This window comes from Drosophila arizonae, chromosome 4, assembly GCF_054131065.1.
Source record: "Drosophila arizonae isolate 15081-1271.41 chromosome 4, UAZ_ARI_1.0, whole genome shotgun sequence".
NCBI lineage: Eukaryota > Metazoa > Arthropoda > Insecta > Diptera > Drosophilidae > Drosophila > Drosophila arizonae.
Genome location: NC_142924.1, coordinates 17343181 through 17350523, shown reverse-complemented (window position 1 = coordinate 17350523; position 7343 = coordinate 17343181). Strand labels below are relative to the sequence as shown.

At 36.8% G+C, this 7343-nt stretch overlaps 1 pseudogene; it reads left to right on the top strand.

Moving 5' to 3' along the window:
* Nucleotides 1-610: 610 nt before the first annotated feature.
* Nucleotides 611-1057, top strand: LOC149269323 (cofilin/actin-depolymerizing factor homolog pseudogene; annotated as a pseudogene).
* Nucleotides 1058-7343: the final 6286 nt, after the last annotated feature.

Sequence of the window (7343 nt, the reverse complement as noted above, 5' to 3'; positions counted from 1 at the left end):
ACCATTCAAAGTAATTTTCCACATTTGTTCTTCTTCCCATGAGAGCAAACGAATAGTTCTGTTATTCGTTCTATGTTCTATGCGAATTTCAATTATCATTTATAATTTACTTTTTTATTGCTCTTGTGGCCGAACAAACTTTGCAAATCAAATAAACTTCAATGGGGGAAAAAATGCTGAGCTCCTGCCTGCCTGAGGTGTGCTTGAGAGTTCGAAGAAATAAGTGAATGGAATGGAGAACTGTTAAGAAAACTATGCCAACTAAAGATATGCACTTACGTATTTAGTATTTTTATTTGTATTTGTGCTTGTGTGTGGGATGCGAGTGAGTGAATGAGTGAGTTTTCCGAGCGATGTGCAATGCCAAATGTAGGCGATTGAAAGTTTTACAGTTGTTGGCAGTTTTTCTGTTGATTTTGCTATCGAACGAGCTTCGGGAGGATTTTTTTATTTTTTATTCCGCCACGCACGGAACGCAGTGAGCTATGATCGAAATAGTTATTTCTGATAGCACTTCAGACAAGTAAGAGTACAGAGAGAAAAGCATCAAATTTGTATTGTTTTCCGTCATTTTTCGGGTTTCAGATATTGATAAGTTAACGCACACACAATGAATGCCGACAATTGCCGCCCAACGTGCCTGGAGATATACGAGGCCATACGTAAGAGCAAGGAGTACCGTTATATCATATATCGCCTCGTTTCGGACTCGGTGGTCGACGTGGAGACCGTCGGCCCGCGCGACAACGACTATAACCAGTTCCTGGAGGACCTGACACGGAACGGGTCCGTCGAGTGCCGCTACGGTGTCTTCGATCTGGAATATAGCCACCTGTGTGAGGTGACCAAGCAGGAGATCAAACGGGAAAAGCTAGTGCTGCTCTGCTGGTGCCCCGACGATGCCAAGCCCAAGGGCAAAATACAATATCTGAGCTACTTGCGCCAGTTCATGGATCAGCTGAAGGGCGTCCAGTACTACAAGACGGTGCGCGATAAGTTCGAGCTGTCGCGCGATTCCGTCGAGGGTTACTTTTGTAGAAAGAGTACTAGGCAATAAAGGAGAGGGACAGAGAGGGGCAGGCTGTGATACATCATTAAACATTTACGTTAACCTACAACGTTCTACGCATTGGTTCATTGAAATTTGAAGTTGCATTCCATTAAATTTATTCCATGCTACGAGCTATTAATGTCCCCCAGGCGAGTTGAGAGAATCGGACGATTTTAGCTATTTAGCATGAATTTAAAAATTGTTATTTGTAAAGCATTTTTAAAATAAAGTAAATTATGAAATAATACTATCGAATCGGATCAACTTTAATCTTCTTATGCGGTAATCCCTTCGTTTTCTATATAAAGTTTTAAATTCAGCGCAGTGGAAGGCGTGAGGAGAGGGTGCAGCAATTGCTGCTGTTTATTTGTTTTACAATTTACACCGCCAAGGACAACTGATCGCAGGGCGTTGACAAGGACACTGCGCAGCAAGTCGCTTTCAATTTAGCAGCAAACAGCCAAAGTTTTCACTGCGCTGGACAATCCGCAAGCCAAGGAATGGACGACTGTCTGACTGGCTGGATATACTGCAACGCGCTAACATAAAAAGCCAAGTGGAAAAAGCAAAAGTTTCCACTGACACCGGAACGCCACAAGTAAAAGGTGTTACTTGTCCTCGAAGCTGTGGAGCAGCAGCAGCAGCTGAGAGCGTGGCTGGGGAGTCGCAGGAGCTCCGCGCTGCGTTATGCACCCGGTCCATTGTTTTGTAATGGAGAAATATTGTTTAGCATGCGGCGACAGAAGTAAAGAACGAACATTGACAGCCAGAGGAAGCACAGAGGGGATAGGGATAGTGGCGCCACAGATAGCGGCTGAGGCGCACCACACGTTTACAGGCGCTGCGCCGAGGCGTCGCGGAGTGCAGCTGCCCCCAGCAAGTTGCGCTGCCGCTTGGAATATTATGCATAATGGTTTTTGGTCTATTGACATTTATGGCATTGGACTACTGCAGCGCGACTTCGGCATCCAGTTCGCTGTGCGCAGTGCGAAAGTTTGTCGCGGCCAAAGTTAAAGTAGAGTTCCTTGTTTGAGGTTACTTATCTGGCAATGGAAACGAAAGTTAAAAGCCATGCAATTGAAATGGATACGGGAAAGGCGAGTAAACGAGGCCAACGAAGCCAACGAAGCCAGCGCATTGGCAGGTGAAAGCTGCTTATGTGCACCAGAGAAGTAGAAGAAGAAGAAGCAACAGCAGCTCATATTAAATTATTTACTAATAGCATTACAAAATCTCACAAACTCTCATATAGCTCAAAGGGCGATAATAACTTCTGCATTTCTTTGTAGAGAATCAGCAGAAGCAGATGTGGATGTTAACATATTGAAGACATAATTATGATATACAAGCATTAATATTTTATATTCATATTTTATTTTATTTTAATTATTAATTTTAAATAACATACTTTGATTAAGAAACATACATTTGATATTAAAAAGCAATTTTATTAAATTAAAATAATTTTGTATACTTTTTACTTATAATAATTTACAATTTAAATAATAATTAATGTAATAAGAACTATTAATATAACAATTAATAATAAACAATAATTTTTAATTAAATAAATTAATTATAATTATTTTTTATTTATATATTAATCATATTAATCTTGAATGAACATATTAAAAAATTAATAGTTTTAATTCCGTTATTGAATAATTATCAGATGGGCCCTCATTTAATAAAACACAATAAAATGAATATTCTTCATAAAGTTTTTTTTTTTACTTTTTTTTTTAATTTAAATTAAATTTTAAATTTTGTATATTTTAAATTATTAATATTTAAAAAAATATTTATTTCACTTTTAAATAATTATCTTTATCATCTTTGTCTAATTCTAGTTCATTTTATTTATTTTATTTTTATTTTTTATACAACTGCCATACATCTAAAAATAGACATATTTCAATCTAAATAAATATGTAAATTTGTAGTAAATTTTCATGGGGTTTTCTATTTCTTTGTTTTTTTCCCCAAATAATAATGTTATCGCATATCCATATGTCATGAATGTAAATAAATAACTTAGCAGAAATGGACTATGTATTAGCCTAAACTCTTCAAACATTGTAAAATACCATTCACAACATCATGTAATTATAACAAAGAGTGAAATAAATTGAAATTCAAAATTGAAAATTAAAAAACTTTAATTTAAATTGATACTAACTGCCCTGTTTAGCCTTTACTCTTCGCTTAACTTTGATGGCATTTAGTCTGATACTAAAGCGAGTACTTAACCCACATCTATGTTCTATGGCCAGTAATGAAATCAAATTAAGTCGCTCAGTCATTTGGCTGCCAATTACGAGCTTGAGCTACATAAATCCTGCTCATATCATTAAACTGCCTAACACACACGCGCACACACACATCACGCACACACACGCAAATCGTTGCTGACCAGAGTCCAATGCACTATCATGAAAAATGTATTCAATTTAAATTTGCCAATTAAGTTGGCCTGGGGCTAGTCGAACTAGCCCAAGCATTCGGCGAGTCCTGTAAATATGACAATTTTTCAACAAACTAAACTAAACGCTGACAACGTTTACGGGGGCTAAGGTGTGGGTAGCAACGCTGTCAAATGGAAATTTGCAGGCGGCCGGCCAACAGAGTCGTTTGTTTGGTGGCATAAAAAGCATTTTGAATAATAAATGCATAATTCCTAGATACAAAAGCGCGTGCCATAAATATTCCATGATAAATTATAGAAAAGCTATTAGGCCAAACAAACGATGGCGCACCCAAGCCGGTTCCGTCTCCTGCTGCCGTCCGACCTCGCCCACGATTTAATGGCTGGACTGCGTTTGACATTTTTCAAATGAGGCTATGTGGAACCCAAAACAGTTAGGCATGTGCATTCACTCTGTGTGTGTGTGTGTGTGTGTGTGTGTGGCAAAGGTAGTGTGTGTATCAGTGCTTTTATTTATGTAAATTTGCGTAAATTACCATGAAAATATTTACGGTAAATAGAGCATTTTAAATATTAAAGGTAAATAGAGTTGGGCAGGCTTCTGTGGGCACCTGTATTTGACTTCAGCTCGAGAACTGCTTTGAGCTGCAATTTCAGACCGTCGACTGTCGACTGTCGGCTGTCGAGCGTCGCCCCTGCTGAGTTTGAAAAGAACTGCAACATACAAGTTGCAGGCTTTGCATTTAACACAAATGTAAACACGAAACCGGAAACGGAAGCATCAGCACTCAGCACTGAATACCTTTGACGACATGCTGAACAGCGAGAACAAAAATATATCACAAAAAGAAAAAATCAAGCACAAATGCAAATGCAAATCGCATATCGTAAACAGAGCTGCAAGAAACTCGACTCTTTGCCTACTCTGGCGGGTGAGCGAACGAAGACATGGAAACTTCTCTTACATATGTGTAGCAGCTGAGATAAGTTGCTAAGCCTGACACTGTTGGGAATATCGATAGTATACAGCTGTTTCTTGATGTCTGCCAAATAGACGTACATATGTATTTGTATAGCCACGTATGCTGCTCTCAATTTTTAGAATTATCTTCCATTTTCGCTCATTTTTGAGTGGATGCCCACTTGCCATCTGATTTTATCTGAGTTATGTTCAGTTATGTCTCTCTTACTCACGTGAAGCGTTACTTTAAGCGTGCTGCCAACTTGAGTAATATTTCCTCTCTCTACTCTAATATTACATTCATGGCATGGCATATATTCGATATGCAGTCAGATATATTCAAATATATACAAAATCATTTGCATATATTAAAAATAATTTTTATATTATATTTGTAAGTATATAAATTATATATAATATAATTGTTTTTAAAATGTTGACTTTAAAAATATTTATTTAATTTAAATATTTAATCATTTTAATATTTTATATAAATTTGTATTTATTATTGACTTCAAAAAAGGCAAGCAAAATATTAAGATATATTAAATTAAATGTGTATTAACTTATTTTTAGTATAATTTTATTAGTTTATTAATTAATTTTATTAATTTAATATTTCCATAATTTTAAATATATTTATTTCATTTCAAATAATATTGCTCCTAAAAATATTGCAAGCTTGCTGCTAAAATTGTTATACCCCAACATAGAATGCAGATTTAGCTTAATCGTAGCCAGCTCAACGACTCTGTATGTGTTTGTGTGTGTGTGTGTGTGTTGGGCACATTGTGTGGGTGTGTGGGAGTCGTCTTGTGGCTCAGCAGTTAAATTAAATATTCTTGTCAAATGCAGCAGTCAGTGAGTCAGTTGCAAATGTTTTTCTAACAATTTCAAATATTTGCACCGCACTTCATAGATTTTAGGCTTTTAAATAATAAAATACAACAGCAGGAGAAGAAGCAGGAGTAGCAACAGCAGCAGTGAGAACAACAAGTAAAACCCAAAAACTAAAACAGAAATACTATACGAAGCGCTGAGTGCCAGCAGGATGGAGGCAAGGACGAGAATGTCGGCTCCTATTTCGACAGCTTCCCGTGCAAAGTGTCTTTTTTGGTCGAGAAGTGCTCTACAGTTTAGATATTGTATGTGTTTCACTGTTGTATGTGTGTGTGTCTGTAAGATGGGTGCTCTATAAAACATTTGCTTGTGAAGTACGTACTTAAATTGCATTCAAGCTGAGCAGCATTCGTCCTCAAGTAATTTAAGTACATCGCACAAGATCTATACAAATGCTCCGCTGCCATCTGGGCTGGGCTGGGCTAGGCTGGGCTGAGCAGAGCTGAGTTGTTAAATAAGTTGGCAGGACGTGTGAATGAGTTTTTAAATATGTGTCGAATTCATGCTGAAAGCCTGAGTGGTTGGCTGCTGGCTGCTCTCCGTTTTTATATGGGCCGAGACAAATGCTTGCGAAATTCATTGCAGCCCGAGCAAATTGTGTGGAACGAATGCAGGCGACAGCAAACGACACGAAAGCCCTCAGAGCCACAGCAGAGCAAATACTAGCTTAAGATTACTTTACTTTAAGGATTACCTATTCGTATATCAGAAAGTATTCGAATTGAGTTTCTGCTAGATTTATAATGCTCGATACGCATCCTAAAAATACCGCCATTAGGTTTATTGTGAATATGGTCTATAAATAATAATGAGATATACATATATTTCTATAGCTCACGTTAGACGGACATTAGCATAATACAATGAAGCAGCCGCTGTTGATGGACACCATTAGATAATGCGTTGGGCTACACACAAAAGGCAATTAGTAGGCACAGCCACGCCCCTCTTTGAGCGAGTTCCCAGCCACGAGCTGCATTCAGCATTGAGCGATAAAAACTAATATGCCCATTAAAACAAGAAAGGGCAAGTTTATTTAATTAAAGAAACAGCAAGAGAAAAGAAATATATAAATATAAAGCCAAATGTCTTGTTCATTAAATTTAACCAAGCAAGAAAATAGATAAAAGTAAATATACAAATAAAGGAGCACATTCGGAAAACCCTTTTGGCCAATATCTCCCAGCTGCCTATATGGGGCCATCGGCCAATTAGCCTCCGTCCAGGCCAATGCCAAGCACAATGAGCAATATATTTCGCCCAGTCCAGCTGGGCGATGGGACTTCAACAATTTCTCGCATTACTTCCGCTAAATTAATGCCGATTGTGGTGGACGGGCAGCTGGCGTCGGAGCGTCGCCAACTTGACAGAGCGGACTCGCATTTGCCTCGAAATAAACAATGGAAAACTTTTGAAAAGTTACCAAACGAATTTGAGGTGGCCAAATACAACAGGAAGCTGGACAGCAGGTAGGAAACACAGACACAGACACATACACACAATCATTAAGTACTAATCTGTAAGTTATGTATGTTATGTATATTATGTGTATATAAAATGAGCATTTTTAGCTTATTTTGTCAGGATTTAATGCGTTACAGCGTTTATGTATTCCATAAATTTTAGCTAGAAAGCAGCTCAAAAGGCGCAGAAGTTGAAGCTGAAGCTGAAATTGTCTGTATTATCAATCAAGTTTCTGTGCTTTCGTAAATTCAAACTTTAAAATTTAAATCAATTATATTTATTTATTTTTTTTTTTTTTTCAAAGAATTTAAAAATTAACTTGTGAGTTGTTTAATTATAAATTTTAATTTTTAAACAATTATTTATTTTTTGTATTCATATCCCATTATTCCCAAACTAAAATCATTGCCTCTTAAATGTAATTTAATATAATATGAAAAATAAAATAAATTTGTTTATGTATTAAAAAGCTTTTTTTGCTAAAAACGGCTATTCAAAAATTAATTTAATATTAATATTAATAAACTACAAATACAAAATAA